A 21,982-nucleotide genomic window follows, 5' to 3' on the forward strand; every position below is an offset into this window, starting at 1 on the left:
CCTATATAATGTATTACCTGAAAGAGAAGTCTTTTGTTAGTGTTGTATCTATTGGTAAAGGACCTTCATAGCACTGAGGATCTTGTTATATATTTAGAATATATATTGATATAACATATATTCATTTAATGATTTTGTTAAAAACTTGTTTTTCTCTTCATTGATTTTGTCATAGAGTAATAGAAAAATGTGAAGATTATTTTGGAAATCTGTGATTTAAAGCCTTATTCTATAAAAGATTTCAAAGGATAATAGAGATGTGATCCACCCATTTAGTCTAGACTAGGTTTAAAATATAAGATTTTCTGCACTTATACTAAATTGCTGATTTGGAAAGGACTAAACAGTGAGATCCATATTGGTACTTGGTTTGAAAAACAAGCATGTAGCTGGAATTGCATCTGCTGCAAACTTTAAATCTTGTTATTACTGATTGTTATTTGGAGATAGACAGCAGATTTTGTTGATGAAACTAGTGTTCATTGACAGTGTTCACTGTTTTAAAGATTACTGCTGCTCAGCAAAGTTTGTTCTAAGGAAGTATTTTTGCATTGGATTCAGTGATCCTTGACAGTATTTAGAGAGTGAAAAAGTAATCCTTATCATACGGACTGCCTTGCTATGATGGGAAAGTGACTGCTTAATGCATCGTATCATGTATTTTTCTTTTTCTTTTTTTTGTTCTGTATAAGACATGTATAAATGTTGCCGCATCATCAATCCTTTGCCTCATAATTTTTCTTCATCAGCTAATTTCTGAAACTCTGTCCACCAGGTTCAGTAACTCAGCAATATGATGTTCTGAATTACTAATTCACTGAAGCATTTTGCAAAGATTGCCTAGTATTATGACAAGTTTTACAAGACTTCAGCTAAACATACAGTGGCAAGCTAGATAAGTCAACAGTTCCCAGCTTTGGTCATTGTCAGCAGTCCATCATCTGAAGCACATATGTGAATTTCTAATAAAGTAAAATTTATTATTTATCTCACTGCAGCTGTACTGATTGTCTAAAGAGAGTTTAAGGAGCGAAGAATTAGTACAAAGAGGTTAGAAGACAGAGATTGGCTTACATTATTTGGTAAAACTGTAACAATGTGTCATATTTGAAAAGTAGATTATTTACTTGCTTTCCATTCTGTAATCAAGAAACACACATTTTGAGTAGGCAGTCTTCTATATTTTTGTATCTGTACTTATACAGCATAGTAGCATGTGGTTTGAAATGATGTGCCATGTTGACACGTTTCATTGATCCCCAGTGATAAATAAGTTTTCTGAAGAGCTACATATCAGTTGTATGCACTAAGCTTGGGAGAGAATACTGATCTTCCTTCATTAAATTAGTTACACTGGAGTGTTCTTATACTTCCAAGTAATATAGTCTTTTACATATTGCCTTATATATACCTGATTTTTCCAGGGAGTGTCACAAATGCACTCACTGTTCCTTAATGTTATATTTTGCATTTCGAGCTCAAATTTAGCTGACAAATGTGAAAAAGCACATGTTGCCAGAGAGCTTTCAAGAGACAGGCTGTGAAGTCTAAAGAACATAGGTTATTCCAGCTAAGGTTGGCACTGACTTCTGCTAAAAGTTTTTCTCCTAGCATAAAGTTTTTAAACTTGTACCTGCAGAATATAGGTTATCATACTTCTGATACAGATACTTATTTTCCAGTTTTATAGGGATGGAAGTATTACTTTTATTTTTCTCATTTTCTTCTACTCACATTCTGAAGCGCTGAAACACACAAAATGAGAGCATTTTGACAGTTGGTGAACAAGATTACATTAACATTGCACTACTTTGTTTATTTGAATACTCTGATTGGGGGGGGGGCATGTGAACAACAGAAGGACATGTTAAAGATCACAGAATCACAAAATAGTAGCATAATAGAATGGTTTGGGTTGCAAGGGGCCGCAAAGATCATCTGGTTCCATTCGCCTGCCATGTTCAGGGTTGCCACCAGATCCAGGCTGCTCAGGGCCTCATCAAACATGGCCTTGAACACCTGTAGGGATGAGGCATCCACACTTATCTGGAGAACCTGTTCCAGTGCTTCTCCACTCTGCCTAACATCCAAAATAAATTTCCCCTCATCTAGTTTAAAGCCATTCCAACTTGTCCTTTCACTGTCTGTCCACGTTGGGTCGTACCCCCCTTCCCCTTCCCCACCCCCACCCCGCTTATTAAGCTTTCTTTAAATACTGGAAGAGCCCAATGAAGGCTCTCCAGAATCTTCTGTTCTTCAAGCTGAACAAGCCTAGCTGCCTCAACTTTTCTTCCTAAGAGTGATCCAGCCCTCTAATCATCCATGTGGCCCTCTGGACCTGCTCCAACATCTCTGTATCTCCCCTTCTCCACATTTAAGCATTCATCTCAGTGGCATGACTGTCTTGACATGGAATTTGAGCTGTTTAAATTAGAAGGATTACTACGGAGGGTTTCACACAGTTCTTACAGAAGTCAGTGGAAAAAATCCTGCTGTCTCTCTAAGCAATGTTTTAGAGCATTCTGGGCTCTGAAGTCCTTCTCACCAAATGTCTTTATAAATAATCAGATTTTATTTTCCTCTGATAAGTACCTGGGTTTGTTGTGGAGAATCTTACTTTATTTCCAACAGTTAGCTACACAAGTTTCTGCCACTCATATTGACATGCCTGTGCAATACAGATTGAAATTCAGACTGATGGCATTTATTGTCCATGAGATCTAAAAAAGGGTGTGACAAATAAGACTGTGTGTCTGAACTGTATTTAAAGAGGAAAAAGTGCTAAAATACACTGCTACCTACTTTTGATTGATGAGTTAGATTATTTTAAAGACAGATTAAGTAGCTGAATTTCAGCAGAGCAATGATGTGTTTCAAAACAAAGCACCATCTCCCTAAACTACTTATTAAAAAAAAATAATAAAAACAACAAAACAATAGACTTAGTTCAATTTGTTAGTAGGGCAACAAAGAAACCTTCCCAGCTAAAATCAAAAGAAACATCTCAGACATCAGCAAACATCAACTGGTTCTGAAGCCTGATAACTAGAAATTTAAGTTTACCCACAGTGACAAAGACTTACGGTTCTGTTGCCTTGATGTGTTATTTGTGGAGTCAACAGAAAGCAATGTAATGAAATATTGTAGGTGAAAGAAATAAGGACTAATTCAGGCAATTTTTATTAGCTCTTTTGTTGTATGATAGAAATTTGTGTGGGGATTGAAAATAGAAAATGCAAAATGCCGAATATAATTTGTTTCATGCCTCCCCACAAGGTACAGAGCAAAATGTAGATACTATTACATTTTCATTTAAATTGCACCTCTAGGGTCATTTCTTCAAATCCTCATTAAACTCATTCAGAGTGGATTTCTTTTTAACCAAGGTCAGGATGATTGTATTGCAAATCTTTGGACACCGTGAGTGGGAATTCATAAATCCTGACATTGGGAACCAAGGTTGCTCTTGCCCTACATTTAATAAGGAGAGGAAGTAAGATTAAGAAAAAAAAAAAAAAAAAAAAAGAAAAAAAAAAGCAAGCTGCTTTCCCCGATGGTGTTAAATGGAAAATCTAACTTTGCTGGGATTGTAAAATAAGGCTTTTTCTTTAAGCAGGTCACAATGCACTGATGATGTCTCCTGTGATATTCATCATTTATATTTCTAGTAAGCTGGTGTGTAACCTGTAATCACTTGTCAGTTTTCCCTTTCTATGGCCTGGTAGTCTTAAGTGCACGCTAGTGAAAATATATCATAAATTACTTTTACATGAAAAATATGAACAGTTAATAGAATGGTTAATTTAAGAAATAGATGTATAATTAACAGAATGTTTTTTCATATCCATCATAAATCAGATTGTGCACCCTACTGAGTAGTTGTGACTTATTTTTGATACTGCATTTAACTTGTCAAGAAAATCTGTTGCTTTTAATTACAGAGAAATTATTTAAATTAAATATTTAAGTAACCAGTATGAACATTTGGAGAGGTGTTTTTGTGATGATGACATATTATGTTTCGAAATAAAGAATAAAAAAATCATACTGTAAGCTCATATAGTCATATCATCCAGGATTACTGACCAATTTCTCTTACTGATTTGGTTATTCTCAGGGAATACAACACGGACACAACAATAAATAAATATAGTGTATAGCTAATGATTTGAGGTAGTTACATAATTGTAGTGAAGGCAACTTTCAGTTCTGTTTTCCATGAGGACATAAAGATCTCAAGATTACTGTCTTACTGTTTGTTGTAGTCCTTCATTGTTTCTACTTAGCAGATTTTAATCTGTCACATCTGAGGATGACTTTTCTCAGATTTGAAGCCTTATTTTCAGAATGAATCAAATGGCTAATGAAATAAATTCCTTAAAAGTGAACAATATCATAAAAGCACTTAGGAGTGGTGGTGCTGGATTGTTTCCTGCTATTTAAGTATATAAAATCTCAAGAGGGTCTTTTCAAATACAGAATTCTTCCTGGTAGACTTCATTGTATGTTCAACCTGGACAAAAGACTTTGTTTTCTGGAGACAACCTTTAGCTCCCTTACTTTATGTGTAGCTGCAGTTGGCAGAATATATTTTATCTCTAAAAGATTTATTTTAGCTATCCAAAGGACATTTCTGTGTCTCCCTAGGAAACCATGAAGTTCATCTTTTCTGTTTCCTTCCCTCAGTGATCTGTTGTCTCCAGATTTTTGTGCAATCTATTAATTGTTCCTTACCCAGTTGAAAGAGGTGGTGGTGAATGTTTTATGAACAGGATGGTGGGACCTCTTCCACTTCCTCTTCCCCGTTTTCTTTCCTTTTCTTTTGTTGGTTGTACAGTAATTCCTTGGCACAAGGGAAAACTTTATGTAAAAGAAGTGACATTGCAACAGGCATTCTAGAGCCAGCCCTCCATGGGGCTCTGTCCCACTCCTCTCTAAACATTAAGGGATGGCCACATGCATTCAGTCAGCTAATCTGCAAATGTTTTCTCATCTTAGCCAGAACCTATTAAACAGGTTCTTTATAGTGTTTTGTTTGCCGTAAGATTAATCCCTTCTATTACACTACAATTGTTGTAGTGATCAAACAGCATCAAACTCAATACAAAAAGCGAAAAGCTGACGTAGTTGTATGTAGCAGGCTTGTGATTTCAGAGGATCTGGCATCCTGTGCCGAACAATTCAGTTTAGGTTCTTGAAGCACACCTGGCAGTTTTCCTTAAAATTATTATGCATGTATTTTAAAATGAGGAAGAAATAATATAAAATACAAGTGGTTTGTTTGTTAGTTTGTTTTTCCAACAAAAAGTGTCACGTGAGCAGAACAATCACTATCCAGCATATTATACTAACATTTGCAGAAGTTGCTATTGCTTATTGACTTTACAAATCTAACTCTATGAACTTTAATATAGTATGGTTGAGGCATGTATTAGGCCCTACGCTATTCAAGACCCTTAGCACCTAACTGGATATAAATCCAAGTCAAAATCAGGTAACTGGTGATACTGAACGGCATGTGAGCTCTTCTTGGAGAGAAGTTGAACAAATATATAGCAAAATAAACAGATGAACAAATAAAAAGAAGTACTAAATAATGAAGTGTAATTTCTTTAATGTAAGTACAAGAGACAGTCTTAACATTATGTTTAAAACCTTAATTAACCAGTTATATTTTGTGTGTTATAAACATATACATACACAGTGTATATGCCATTTTTCAGAGAAGGTAGCAGAAAAAAAATAGTAAGTTATAAATTTACCTTGTTTTAAGAGATCTCCAGTAACAGGGAACTTCACTTAATTCTCCTTCAGTAAAATAATTACACTTTGATCATAAATGCATAGTAAACCTGTTGATTGCTTATATCTAAATATTTTTTATGGTTTTTGGACATAGATTTTCTTTGCTACCTTTAGTATGTAGCAAACATACACACAGCAATCATGAGATTCCAAAGGAGGGTGGGCAAGGAAGAATGTTAGAGTGTTTATCATACAGCTGTGCCAAAAGTAAAGGCTCAATGAATGAGATGGAGATTAAAGCCAGTAGTCTGAGCCTGTATTCAATCACTGCAGTCACTCTGTTTGCCTCCTGCATGCTGATGAAGTGTCATGAATGGTCCCATGTACTTTTATTCCAATATATTTCAGGCAGTAGTGATTATTGCTTGTACTCAGCTAAAGCTTGAAATAGCTGGCAAACTCGTGCTTAGCAACTGAAGGCCTCATCTTCTCTCCCTTGGGACCACTAACTCAAAAATGTGTTACTTCTTTTAAAAGGTGAAGTTAGGAGTAGGAGATACTTTACATTCATTGCTTTCCTTGATAATTTAAAGAAGAAACCACATACTGAAGCCTACAAATGATTCTGTTCCATAAATAATTATTGACTGATTTATGAAGACCAAATGCAGTTTCTTTTATCACATATTAAACTGTTCTATGGTTGAACTACATGGGAATTTTTACAAAGCCTTTGTATGTGCTGAGAGAACATAAGCACTCTCTTTAAAAATAATAATAATAATAATAATAATAATAATAAAATCTCTTACTATATTTTGATAAAATCCTTTGGAAGACAGTTAGTATTAAATCATTTCATTTTGTGCTTCTATTAAGTGCTTCTGCTATGGTTTCTATTTTTTTGCAAGCTCAATCTTAAAGGGAAAATGAGGGCACTTTTGTTAAAAACATGACAAAATGCAGAGCATGTTTTGAGTTGTAGACCTTCAGCATGTACACCGAAGAATTCATTAAAAAATGCAGCAATATTATTCTAGTGTGAATTATATGCTGCTCTGTAGGTTTCTATTTTTGGTTACCACAAGATGGCAAAAGCAATGAGCACACAAATGCAAGGATGAGTGAGTTTCATAATAACGCGTTCCGCATTCACACTTTATGCACATCAAGAGAGAATTCAGGCACAGCAGGGGTGACAATCACTCCAACAGTCTTTTGAAATCAAAGTACTTCCCTGAGAATGTCTTTCCAGTGCTAATTGCACTCTTCTATTGCGGGTCTTATATTGTGCAAAGTAAAATGTTTATACTGTCACAGGATACAACTCCATCACTCGGGCAATGGAAGGTAAAAACTAATCAGGTTATTAAATAAATGTATTTTCGTCCACGTCTTGCTTCTTTTGAGTTTAGGGTTGAAATATCAAAGTCTCTGTCCTTTGTCACCAAGGGACTTCGCAAAGATGCTGTTTTTTCACCAATCCCAAGGAAGTCTCTCCACTCAAGAGAGCTGTTACAGTGTAGGAAGGGTTGGTTGCCTAGATATCGAGACTTTTTTTCCTGCTGTTTTTCTGTTGTTCTGTTCTGATCACACAGTAACTACTATCAGTGATTTTTTTTTTCCTGATAAGAAGACGAAAAAGCTTAAAATACAATTCCTATTACAGAGTATTATAAGATAGGATATGGTGTGCATGCACATGTTTATGTGCATAACATTGTATAAAGAATCTCAATAATCAATATATGAAACTCATTGTGTTGGAGATAATGTATAATACCAGTCAAGCAATCTTTTTATGAAAGAGTAGAAAAAAGTTTCTAATTTTTTGTCATGTTCCTGACTACACAGAGGTTTATCTAAAGGGTTAAACAGTCAGTCTGTTCTTGATCATTATTTCTTGTCTTTACTTTTAGAGTTGATAAAAGGGTAATTGGCAGAAAGGATTGTCAGATGTAAGTGGAACTGGGAATCTATTAAATATTCATTGTTGAAAACACAGCCAGATTTCCCCTTCCTTGTCATTCAAAGGCCTGGTTCTTCATTGCTTTGTGTTTGTATAGCCATTTGCAACTGGACACATTTCATGACTGTTTTAGTCTTGCTGTTCTGAATGAGAAAATATTAGTTACTAGCAATGTACACATTTTTGTAGATCAGTTTTATGAGAGCCATGTATACATGTCAACCTGATGCAATATTTATACATCAAAACACCCTTTCCTGATCTATAAATTTAATGTATTATTTACTCTTCTCTCCTAGAAGATGTCATTTATAATCTGTTTATCCATACACATATATCCACAAATGTGTGTGTGCATGCATACATTCTCTCCATATATGTGTATATATATATTTGCTATTTAAGCAGTAATTTTACTTGCATATTCTGGCCGAATACTGCTGCAGATTCAGTTCTGTTGTCAAATACTAGTACACCATCTCTGCAGTTTTTGAGTGTGGAATGTTTACTAACAATTTTGAACTACAGACTATTTCCATTATATATTATACATAATTATACAATGTATGCCCCATTTCTATACTGCATGCAATTTTATACTGTTTTAAGAAGGTTTGTGTGGTCAGAAGTAGTTTATGTATATTCTTTACTCTGATTAAAGTCTCGGTATTGTTGCTATTTGTTTTTTTAGTAGTGATCAACTTCATTTGAAAAAGGATACCAGAATTCAGAATAGATACCAGAATCCCAATTAAAGGGATTTTAATAAGTTTATCTCATACCAACAAGGCAATGCTGTTATTGTAAATTGATATTTATATATGAAATCAGGGAGTGACAGATAACAGAAGCTGTCTACTTGAAACTGCAAGAATACAAGTGGTGATCCAGGTGCACATATTTAAAACATTTAAATCATCAAAAGCCGTAACCAAGACACTATGTACTGGTGGATTCCCACAGTGTACGCTAGTATGTATTAGTATGTTTCTTGAACAATTAATCATTTAATCATTGAATGATTTAGTTGGGAGTTCATCTAGTCCAAAAACAGCATGTGTGGTAGACAGTTGAGAAATTGGGACTTTTATCATGTACCTCAACAAGGAAATGAGCTGTGATGGAGGGGATGCAATGGGGGCACAAATTGAAGCACTCATGCTAGCAGGAGCCTTTTTTGGTGTTACACTTAAAATCTGTTTTGTTGTAGTAGCTCAACACTGCTGAAAATCAAGTTGATGATTTACAGCTTGATGAATAATAATCTGTAATTGTAGAACTTTGAGAATTTAGGAGTGCTGTTGATTAGTAAACCTTAAAATATCCCAAATAATTAGATGGATAATATAATCTTTTTTTATAACAAGGGAATAAGTTAAAAAACTTTTAAGAATCTTTACCAGAACTCTACATCACTACATGAAACAGAATTGAAGTTGCGTACTCCCAGTATAAGGTTTAACATCATTGCTATGTTGTGGTCTTCTGTACTAAAAAATTATATTACAGTGTGAGTTTCACTGCAACCTGTAGATGTATTCTGACACCTTCTGTCTTGTTGCTTTTTGTTTGATTTTAATCATTCAAGTATCTTTTGTATGATTTTCATAAATACTCTAAATTGTGAAGTTATTTTTCAGTCACTTCTAAATAGTGACCTTATCTCTTTGGATAACATGAATGGTTGTTAAAGTAGAGCTTTAACTTGGATAAGACTTCATTTGATGAATGTCAGAATCACGGCTATTCAGGTTGCTAAAGGGCTGGTCTGGGAGTGGGCAGATTTCCTCATTATTCTGTTGAGTTTCTGTCTGTGAAGTTAGTAATACAACTTTAATTGATTTTATTGGGAGTGAGATTAGTCATTGTGCAAAGATCCATGTTGTACAGAAGAGGTACAACTCTTTTCACGTAAGACTAGCGTAAGGTTGTAGTTGTTTAATTACTATTATAGTGGTGTACTTCCACTGAAATTAGTGCTGTATCCTCCTTTGAACAAGAGCAATACAGTTTGTCAAGCAGAAAAGATACATGGTGACATCAGAAACTGACTCCTAGAATTTTGACTGCCATTCCTCTTTTAAACCAAGACCATATGATTGACATTTAATACATTTCTTCCTCTTAATGATAACATGGTCACTATTTTTGTTTGTTTGTTTGTTTGTTTTTTGTATAATACCAGGTGTATGTTTCTTTTATAGTGAGTTTAAGTGATGTTTCCATGTTAATTCAAAAACAACTGTCTCCCTCTGCTGTTATCCTCCCCAGCATGAGACTAAAATACAAGTGTTTGTGTGCATAAACACAGACACACAAATAACGTAATTTGTATTTACAGCTGTGATTAATCATTCAGTTCACTACTCTTTGTTGCCCCTCAGGTAACATATGCTGTAATGGCCTATTTTCTCTGGAGATACCTTACCTAGTCCTGGGCTGGATGATAGGATTTGTCTTATTGTTGTAACGACTCTCCCTTTAACATCCACTGTATAAGTTCAGATTACCTATATCTAATTAAAATAACTTTATTTTATTTGAACCTAATACATTTTGGATTTGAAGCATTTAGAGAAAAGGTTATATGGCCTTTCAGAAACCCTTTTTTAATGAAATATTTATTGCCAGCTTTCCTGTTCTGATTCATATCAGCTTATCCTCAGGTTTCATTCAAACTGTTATATTGCTATTGGGAAAATTAAAATAAGAACGGCAGACCATAAGTGGTCAACATGGCCATGTATATCTCATATATGTTAGTGGACTGCTTGATATCATTCACCTTTTATTATATCTGGTGGGTGCAAACATTCATTCAATAAATCTCTATTTGCTGCTTTCCTACTTACCTCTATGGGAACATTCTCTTGTCTATGAATTTTAGACATTTGTCTGCCTGCACACAAGTATGACAGAAATACTAACCAGAATCACTGACCTAAACAAGTAAGTATATTCACACACACACACACACACAAACAAACAAACAAAAAAAGTTAATGCTTCTCAATAATGTTAGCGATTCTCCTTCAGAATTTCCTCGGCATTTTCACTAAGTACACTAAGCAGGAGTTGATGATGCTAAGGTCTCTTTACCTTGACAGCCTTTGTGCTGTCCTCTGCACCAGAGAACTCTGGGTCAGTGCTAGTTCAGTGTGACTTGTGAAGCTTCTCAAGTCTCAAGTCCTCTTAGATTTTCTTATTGGAGGCTTAGCTGATAGAAGGTGAAATATATCATCTGGTGGTTTGTAATAAAATCGCTTCCAAATTGGAGGGGATAATTTGGTGCCATCTACCAGATGCAGCCAGAACACTGAGATTTTTACTACACTTGATAGTCTGGTGTTAAAGTTCTAGCAAGCAGGTGAGAAAAAGCAGTGCAAAGAACAGCCAATTTGACTCAGACCTGACATTCTTTTACATATGGCGTTCCCTTAGAGATCAGTGAGAATTCTTCTTACATAGGTAGTTTCTACTTTGAAAATGTTCTTTGATTTGGACTGAAGTTTACATATTGAAAACTAAAAATATTGCATCTATTGATATGGTATTGTAAAGAGTGTTTGTGGTCCACATGGAAGTTGTGGTCAATGGCTCAATGCCCACGTGGACTCTGGTGATTACTTCCTCATGCATTCGTACTGGAACTGGTGCTATTTAACATCATTGTAAGTGACACGGACAGTGGGATCAAGTGCACCCTCAGCAAATTTGCAGATGACACCAAGCTGACTGGTGCAGCTGACATGCTAGAGAGAAGGAATGCTGTCCAGAGGGACCTGGACAGGCTAGAGGTGGACCCATGCCAACCTCATGAAGTTCAACAAGTCCAAGAACAAGGTCCTTCACCTGGGCTGGGGCAATCCCAAGCACAAATACAGGCTGAGTGGACAATTGCTTCAGAGCAGCCCAGAAGAGAAGGATTTGGGGGTATCGGTAGACAAACGACTCAACATGAGCTGGCATAGTGTGCTTGCAGCCCAGAAGGCCAACCGTATCCTCGGTTACAACGAGAGAAGCTTTACCAGCATATCAAGGAAGGTTATTCTGCTTTGATGAGACCCAACTTAGAATACTGTGTCCATTCTGGGGACTAGAAAACACTGTGCATTGAGAGGGCCACATAGATGATCAGAGCGCACCTCCTCTACAGAGAGAGTCTGAGAGTACTGGGGCTCTTCAGCCTGGAGAAGAGAAGCTTCCACTACCTGAAGGGAGCTTACAGGAAAGCTGCAGAGGAACTTTTTATAAGGGCATATAGCAACAGGACGAGGGGAAATGGGTTTAAACTGGAAGAGGGTAGATTTAGACTAGATCACAGAATCACCACAGAACTAGACTAGAACTAGAACTAGACAGACTAGATACCAGGAAGAAATTATTTACTGTGAGGCTGGTGTGGACGCAGGTTGCCCAGTGAGGTTGCGGATACCCCTCTCCCAGAAGCGTTCAAGGCCAGGCTGGATGGGGCTTTGAGTATAAGAAAAGTGCTTCTATTTTATGATAAATGTAAGAAGCCATGCATTTCTAAGCATCTTCATCTTGAAGGTTGTATAGTACATTATATTCTTCTTTGAATTGTCAGTGCACATTTGTGTGTTTACCAATGTACATACTTTGTGTGTTTAGAAAACTGTTAGCTACAGTGTGTGCTGTCTTGGAAACCTTATCACAGGATGGTTCACCATGGGTGACAGTAAATTTCATTCATCAAAATGCAGAGTGAAACAGTGACAGGCCTCATTTTAGTTTCTTTTTATTAAAGACCTTGATCTGAGGAAGTATTATTTATAAGGCATTCATTGAGAAATTGATAGCATACTTTAACTTTTTATTAGCTAGTAAAACTGATAAGCAGTACATAAAAGATATGGACTTTGTTATAGAAGGAATAATAAAAAAAAGGTTAACAAAGTTTTTTAAAAGGTTATCAGCGTAAAGACTTTCTAACACTGCTTTCTGTCATATGAACTCATATGTTGATGTTTTGCTTCTGCCAATAATTTTTGTATTTCAGATCTGCTAAGTCTTGCATATACAAACACGGAATGTATCTGTACACTTCAAATGCTTATATCTTTTCAGTATCTTGAAATTAATTCTTCATCTGATATAAATGTATGAAACATCACATTTGAGCAGTAGTCCCTCTGTATAGTGTAGAGGTGAAAAACTGGATGAATGTGCAGTATAAGTGTGCAGTGACTAAACATTTCTTTAAATTGAAGACATTGTGGCTTATAAATCGAGTATCTCTAGAAGTGTAAATCTCCAATCTAAAGTGCTTTCCTGGTTTTTAAAGGTACTTGAGTTGACTCTCGTCTGTGTTCACTGTGCTGTTTTTGACCAGCCTTGGATATATGTAAAGAAGGTAAAAAACTCATCCTTTCACCCTTCTCAGAATTGGGCAGAGGAGAATCTTATCCCATAAATGGTTATCTTCGTGGAAGACTAGAAACGTGGATATAAAAATCGTGGATCTCATCCATAAAAACTTTTAGTTTCAGCATGCACCTGTTTCATAAGCCATTTTAAGCAGACGGATAAAAATGTTTAAGGCAGCAGTCTAACTGGCCCAGAAAGAAAGTCATTCCTCCTAGTCTGTGGAACAGCTGAGAATAATAGCCAGCACACTCAAGCTTCTCTGTCACATTTGCCTAAAGCACTATTCCCAGACAAACCTTTAAAATAAAAGTAATCACTCAAATTCATCACTTAAAGAGACTGTCAGATTCACTTCCTCTACTTGGTGTTGTCTGGTATTGTCTTATAGGAAGGATATATTTAGCATACTGCATCTATATTTTTTATACTTTTTAAGACAGTGTGATCATCTAAAACCCTGTGATCTACCTGGGGCTTATGTTTAGGGATTTCTTTTAGCTGCCACATAGGCCTTGTAGTTAATAAAATCTAGTCATGTATTCATAGTACCTAAATTAAGGGCTTCATTGCTCTATGCAGTAAACACAGAGATGCTGGTACCACTGAGGAACATTACAGTGTTTTGGTGAGCTCAGTAATGAAACTCTGAGAGCTTACCAAAATAAAATAGCAGACACAGCAGTTACATGCTATTATGTTCTGGTCCTTATGTGCTTGATTTGACAATTCATGGTACCACATAGATTAACTGAACCTATACATCATAAACATATTTTATAGTCACTGCAGAGGCAGAAACAGTCCATGAGGTGGCTGCAAATTGTGTCTGCTGAAGCTCTGGACCTGAGGATACTTTGTTTGCTCAAGGCTCTCAGCATCAAGCCTGGATTTGGGTTTATCTGTAGTACTTCTAATTTTAATTGATGGCACATATTATTCAGTGAGATTATTACTTCTTAGGTATAGTGAGAAATTCAACATTGTTCAAATTTATTTCCTTCTTGGATGTGCGTGCCAGGCTAATTCATTACCTCTCTTTTTCAGTGTTTACTTTTTCAATATTTTGAAATATTATTATAAAACAATTATTATATGTATATATATATATATATAACACTTTAAAGTAACTTCTTTGTTTCCCAGAAGTTATATGTGAGCTGTTGCACCTGTGTTTTCTCAGAAAGTGCAGTACTGCAGAGCACAAAACCTTATAGAATATGTTTTGGATGGTGAATGTTAATGGACTCATTCCATGGAAAAAATGGCAGAAGAATGACAGTGAGTCCAAGATAAGCATATCATGCACATTGCCAAAAACGAACAAACAAACAAAAAAGAGGGAGAGAAAGAAAATGCCCAAGAATGAAAAGCTTTTTTTAGGGTTAAAAAAACAGTGTAGGTGTTTCCAGTTTAAATGTGGCTTAGCAGCTGAAATCAAAACCTGCTGGGGAATCTGGGATTTAATTTGAATTTTCAGCCCTAGGAGCACCTTCTTCTCCTACTGTTGTAATTCCAATTAATAACACAAGGACATATTTCCTCCTTTGTGTCACAATACCATCCCTGGAAAGGAAATCACTTCTTGTCTCATATGCTTTTGCAAAAAGGGAAGAGTAGTTGTCACAGACAATAGTAAAAATAGACAAGTTTATTTTAAGGAAATGGAATCTTTTAAGAATGCAATGGACGATTAGTGTGGCCATGACAGAAAAATTATATCATTAAATTTTTGATGCATTCACAGGTGTTAGTTAGCAGATTACATGTCTACAAGTCGGATGTGGCTAGGTAATAGTTGTTTTCATCTCTGCATTTTGGCCTTCTTATTTTCAAACTTGCTGCAGGTGTAGAGTAGTCAAAGAGTCATAGTTTGACTTGAGTTGGACAGGGAATCGACCAGTCTCAACTCTCCAGCCATGGACAGGGCTGCCACCCGTTAGGTCAGGCTGCACAGGGACCCATCTAGTCTGGCCTTGAACACCTCCAGAGTACAGTTCTTGTTGTGTAGGAGCTGCTTTCCTGTCTAATCAGATGTTTGGGGTTATTATTTCTATAGTAGTTTAAGGACTAAGAAATATGATTTAAAGCAATAAAATTTCAGTGTATAGATCTGTCTTTCCCGTATGAACTGTACTGGACCAAATTTTACCTCAAGTCTGCTGTGGAGCCTGTGATCTTGTAGTAAATATCTTCATACTGGTAAGCAGGGCACTTATGAGATGGCATTTTAAAGTCTGTTATGTGTAAATAGTTCTCATGTTATTTTGAAATGGAAAGCACAGTTCACCTGTACTGCTACATTGCGTCTACCTGATATGTGACTTTATCTGCATGTTCCTTCAAACTGATTTTATGCTCCCTGCAGTGACATATTTTGCTAACACAACAGACTTGTTCCTTCCTGACGTACAGCTTCTGGCTCCAGCAAATGTCAGTAGCTTTTTAGACAATCTTGTGCTTTTTATTCCTGTCTTTCTCAAGAGAAATATCAGCATCTCTCCAAAAACAGTTTCCCCCCTGTGGCTATTCTGTTTGTTTTGTAAACAGTCTAGGTTTATTTTACATGTAGAGGCTGGTAAAACATTCTTCTTACTTTGTTTTTTTGTTTCTCTTTTCTTAACAGTTCTAAGTATTTTAGGGAAGTAATAAGAATGAAAACTATTTCTTAACTTATGCAAATAAGCATAGCTATGTTTAATTCATGCAATTATTTCCTTTTTTTTAACTAATTGAGTTCTCCAGAACCAATTAACTGAACCATCTTGAGCAGGAGGGAAGAGGAGGCCCTTTGAGCTGTAGGTCCTCCCTGAAGGAGCTTTGTGTTGCTGAGATTTGTGCTTCAGACTGGCCTACACAGTGCAAAAAGTTATGTAAGGAGGAAGGACTTAAATGCATTGTCTTTTCTGCTTAACTTTCATAGCACTGGTTATATGTTTTCCTTATTTGTAGTCTTCTTTTAATTCACTATCCAAGAAGAAACACAGAAACTTGATGCAAAACCCCAAATTACTGTGGATTAGGAGATTATTTCTGTAACATTTATGAAAGAAGTACCGGCATTGATGGGATTCATTTGGTTGTTTTATTTGTGAATCTGTGTTAAAGACATTTCTCAAAGCTAGAAGCTGTGGTCTGTCACTGAAGTGAGCAGTGCCAGGGTTACAGGTTTTACTGGTGCTACAGCCTGAAGTGTTTCCAGCCTCTGTGCTGGGATCAGCGAGACTCTCTTCAGGAGATTCAGCTTTGCAGGACTCCACAACGAGGCCCATCTAGTCTCAGACAGGAGTAAGGCAACAAGGGGCACTGGTGTAGTTGCAAACCTAGGAACCATGCACCTCCCCTACAACAGTGACTGACTGAGACCAGGCTGAGACATGGGCCTGTGGGTGGGCTGGGCTTGAGGGCCCATGGCAGGGTGAGGAAAAGCTGTGAGGAGATGAAGATCAGACTTCCTGTAGCTTTTCTGGGACAAATGCTGATGGCCACATGGCTGATGTGAGGTCCTCAGCCTTGGGCAGAGTGAGGAGCCCCAGTGAGCGAACCTATTGCAGCCCTCAGGGCCCTGAAATTAAGTTTCTGGAATATTTTCCTTTTTTCTTTCTTTGTTGTAATACGCAGCATCTGCTGGTTTTGATATGAGACTGTATGGGAATCTGAGGAGTGAGATTGCCATGTACTAAATCCACTGTTCAACCCTTTTCTGGCCTAGAATCCCACTTGGTGTCAATTCCTTATGAAGATTAGTTCAGAATCTTGTCCTTTATGTTTACAACTTTTATGAAGTTTGGTTTTGCATATATATTTTTTTCTTTGTGTTAAATTGTTAACAGTAAGATACTAAACAATTGCATTCAACAGTAGTATCGGATTCAGTAAGTTAGAACATTAGTCTTGTCTAGAAAAAAATGAAATTTCAACATGGGTCCTTGAATCTCCAAAATTATTATTATTATTATTTTTCCCAATGCAACTATTTAGGAGGAGAGAATCTATCTTAATTAAAATTTACTGCTCATTTCAGAATGGAAGGGCTGAAAGCTATTTTGCAATCTTCCTAATGTCTGTCCTGTTTATGTGCTTGAGATGGCTAAGTGGTAGTCTGAAAATTGCAGTAAGATTAGTGATTACTAAAGGGACATAATGTTCACTGTTGTTGCAGTGAAACTCTGAAAATACTTAAAGTCACTTTCTTAAAAGGAGAAGACATTCATCATATTTTTCTCATGTTATTCAGAAGATTTTCTTAACTGCATTCTATAATGATTTTTGCTTTGTAGAATGAGCACTAAAAACATGCTGTGATACCAATGCTGTTTTTATACAACTAAAACCCAGAATAATTCCCTTTAAAACTGTGGAATTACAGCAGTCACATGGCAAGGACGATTCCAGCCAAGTATAGCTCTCAACCAGAAGCAAAGCAAATGGGAAATTCTAAAAAAATCTGCCTACCACTTTTTGATTAACTGGGTACCTGTATGTTGCACTGGTAAATCAATATTATCCAAATAAGTTATTTTTTGTTTATGTGACAATGGCATCTGTCTTGTTTTCTATTGATGGCATATATATAACCACAATAAAACACAGGAAGTGTTTTAAAAAAGTTGTTTAACTGTAGTGGCATGAAGAGTTGCTGTGTAATCTGTTCAACAGCCACAGTATGTTTCAGTAGAAAGATTTGGATTCTACAAGATCCTAAATGACATGCTAAGCATCTTGGTGGCAGATGCTTTCAGTGCCAGAAACTTTAGTAATGTAAGATGGAAATATATAAATACATTCTATTAAAAAAAAAAAGAAAAAAAAAAAAGCATATGTTAAAATTGAAACAAGGTTCTTATTTGAGAGTTGTTTTGAAATTGTGCTCGTTCATTTGAGTAGTTGTTCCCATGCTGAGATACAGAAGCTTAGCCAATTCTGGTTTGTTGCTTCACATTAAGTAACATTTTTTTCAGCAGCTTTGTTTAAATTGATCTTTCTCATTTTATACTAAATGAATTTCTACAAATTTTGCTGTTGAGTAAAAGTGAATGGCATTCTTTGGGGCAAATCAGTCCTTTGTTGTAATCTTTCTTGTTCTGAACCAAAATTGGAAAAGAAAAGGTAATAGGACTGTCTGAAATTGAATGATGTTTAAGTCAAAAGATCTTGTTGCAGAACATCTTCACTGAGGAAGGATACATAATTTAAAAAAAAGTTCTGCTAAATACACACTTAAAATGATCAAAATATGTTGAAATATTTGACATGCAGGTTAATGTCAGATCATAAATTATGCTATATACTTAGGTTCCCCTTTGTTTCAGTGAGAATTGCTGATATTCAGCTCTGCTCAAGAGTTAGCATGACTTTGTTGTCAGAAAGCCTTCAATATTGTAATAGAAAGCTACTGAATGTGTTCCTATGATCTGATTTTGAAACAACTCCTGCATTGTGTTCTCTGACAAAAGAGTATCTGAATCTAGCCAAGATTTTTAATAACATCTAACTTTATGCATTTTAAACTAAAAGAGCTTGTGTTGCTAGGCATCAAATTTATGATGCATGGAAAAAAAAATTATTCACTGGAACTGCAATATAACCCTGTATATACAATTTAAGAGATTTTCTGGATGAACATGAAATCTGAAACCCTGGAAAGACCTATATACTTAGATCAAGTTTATTGCCATTCAATTAACAGATATTATGAGCTCATCATCTGATTTTATTTACTTAAAAGATTTTTAGGGAAAAGTTTTCAGCTTTCCAGCATGAATAAATTTAAAATTCATAATATCTATAACTTGCTTACTAAAATGAACGCAAATTAGATTTTATTTACTGTTAGAGAACTGACGTATTTTCCTCCTTAAAGCAATAGCAAAGAAATAGCTAGACACTTTTTTTTTTTTTAAGTAAAAGGATTATTATAACTTTGAAAGAATCTTTGTTCTTTATTTTGATACATAAAATAGTTTTAAAAAGACATTTTCTTGGAAAATAAACAAACAACCTTTCAGACTATTCAGCGAATCTAAGTTCACTGGTGGTGCTTGTCTTTTTATTTCCCCTCAAGATTGTTTCATTCGGGTTGGATAGAGGTGAATTTGTTTGTGTACTGTGAGTACATCTATAGGATCTACTAAAAATATTGGCCTTTTTTCATTAATGTCCTTTAAAGAGGTCATTGTGCCAACTTCCATGAAAATGAAAGGCACCCTAATTCTTGAAACTGCCTTTAGAAGAAGTATATTCCTTCTGTTTCTTCTCTTTAAACCTTATATTTCTAGATAAAATTCTTAAAAAATAAAAGTAACATTCACAAGTCACAAGTCACATATGTAATGTTATCCTGAATGTTTACTTTCTACTTATTGAGAAACAGAGAAGACCTCCAGATAAACCCAGATACTCTGAAGGTGGGCCTCCATAAATTTGTCTTCCGCTTTTCATGCTTTACAGCCATCTAAAGCCAAGTAACAGTAGATGTAAAATATATTCTTGCAATCTTTGCAACCTGTGACACAGTGACAAGGAAGTACTTACATCACATTAAGTGGGAAAATTTGCTGCAGATCTGCAATAACTTCTATTTTTCTTCTGCAGTAGGAACGAGAATGACAACAGATAAGTGATTTATTTACATATTTATCTTTAAAATCTATAAAATATCTCAAGAATCTATCTAATATTCCATTATATTTTAATAGCTGCACGAAGTTCCTTGAAAGGCAATGTAACATTATCTTTGTAGTCTAGTCTCATTTTAGGTACCCAAGATTTCCAGGTTCTTAAAAAAAAAAAGAGGTTACTGTGCCTGAAAGGAATCATCATCTTTAAAAAGGAGCATAAATAGCCATCTGAAAATAATCATTTAAAAAAAAAACAAAAAACAAACAAACAAAAAAAAACACAAATGGCCCAGGTATTTTAAAATAAATCTTTGTCTAACTAAAACTGGACAGGTTCAAAAGCAGAAAATATTGTCTGTGGACATGTTTATCAACACTCTCTGCTTGCATTCCCTAAAATTTATCTTTACATAAAGCTTCAGTGTTGTTTTTATTTTGAGGGTAGTTCTTATTAACCTTCACCATGCTTGTCCCTTTCCTATGAAATTGGGTTTTATACAATGATTTACCTAGATTATATGATTTAAATTATCTTTTAATGAAAATAACAATAGTATAAAGACTTCCAGATAGGGGAGAATAAGATAGCCCATTCTCTCAGGAGCACTTACTCGTATCATATTTGCACTTTCCATTTTTCTTTGGTTTCCATTCAATTTCTATTCTCAATGCAGAACCTTAAGCGTGATGTTCAGACGCCTAAGGGGTCATGTTCTAAATGCATCTCTGATTGTGTCTTTTTTTCTTGATCTACTAAGACAGCTTCATTCCTTGGGAGGGATGCATATCTTGCAATCCTGAATGAAATGTATTAGCAATGGGTGAAAGTTAATGCTTTTTTTTCTCAGCTCAGGATTTCTCAGTGTATGGATTTCCCCTGCCTGCATTTGAAGAATCACATGCTACTTCCTTTCTTGCTAAACCGGTGCTTTCTAACCCAAGATTTCTGAAAAAAATAGCATATAACAAAGTAAAAATCCCCTCATCAGTGTGTTTATCCTAAGATGTTTTTGTTAATAGTGTGGGTGGAAAAGAGTAGAAAGCTAATGAAAGTCAGGATTGACTTAGCTCGTAAGTCTGATTGCCAGTAACCATTAAAATATTACAGTGATTTTGACTGTTGAATATCTTGTCTATATTTCTGAAGGCCTTAATATCTATAACCTCTATATATTTGCATGAATTTTTAGAGCACTTCATTCTATAATCATCTTTATGATCCTTGCTTTTACCACATTGTACATTCACTGTAGTGTAGGAGTTACAGCAACATGAAATTTAGGTAGCTTAGCATTGAACAAGTACCAGCACTGTTGACAGCCTACAGTGTTTTGGTATTCTGAAAATTTCAGAACTATAACCACAAAAAAGCAAACATTGAAGGCTGATTCTGAGAAGAATAGAAAAAAATACAGTACAAAGTAATATCATTAGACTTATAGATGTTAATTAACACTGCTGACATGTATTTCACTATTTTTTCAATTTAAGTTACTGCAGATTTAAAATTCCTGGTTTTTCTCTCATTATTTTTCAGAAGTTCAATGAGAAAAGTTTCAATGAAAAAAATTCACTTTATTCTTTAAATATTCTTTAAATATTCTTTAAACTGTATATTAAAAATACAATATTGCATTTATTTCAATTCAATCTCAGTATTTTATGGAAAGAGAATATAGTTCATGGCTTACAAACATATTTTTCCATATATTTCTTTGAAGTGTTACAACTGATTGCTTAAAAGACAGAATCCAACAGAAATGCTGTTTAGTAGTACAGTATGTATGCAAAAATTATAGTTAAAGGTGATGGCTGTTTTTTTTTTTTTTTTTTTTCAGTCTTACTAAACACTGAAATGATAGTATTTTGCTACCTTATTAGCATACTGCTTATATGCCATTTTAATTGTAGTATTTTCACTTTTACTTTTGACTAAGAGTCCACGAGAACAAATTTTTGTAACTTTTTTTTTTTTTGGTCCCTTACATTATGGTCCAAGCTGTAGGGTGGGTTTTCATAATATTCAGGAACACACTGAAGAAGTCAGTAAAATGCAGTCAGTGGTGCTGAGCGAACGAGGCTCTGCCAATTTACTGTCATATGCAGAATAGTTAAATTGTAAGTTTAGCGAAAGACAGGGGGTTAGCTACTTCAAAACTGAGTCAGGTAGAGCATGAGTTGCTAAGACCCTATGCAAAGCAAGAGCCAAAGAGCCTGACAAAATTGGGCATTCTTTGATGCACCTGGTCTTTGAGGAATAACA

General features: G+C 35.3%; 1 protein-coding gene across 12 annotated transcripts in view; it reads left to right on the plus strand.

Annotated features, from left to right (window-relative positions):
- TAFA5 (TAFA chemokine like family member 5) overlaps window positions 1–21,982 on the plus strand; it is a 452,144-nt gene that overhangs the window by 203,070 nt on the left and 227,092 nt on the right. The window lies entirely within an intron of this gene.

This window comes from Lagopus muta, chromosome 1 (genome assembly GCF_023343835.1).
Source record: "Lagopus muta isolate bLagMut1 chromosome 1, bLagMut1 primary, whole genome shotgun sequence".
Lineage (NCBI taxonomy): Eukaryota > Metazoa > Chordata > Aves > Galliformes > Phasianidae > Lagopus > Lagopus muta.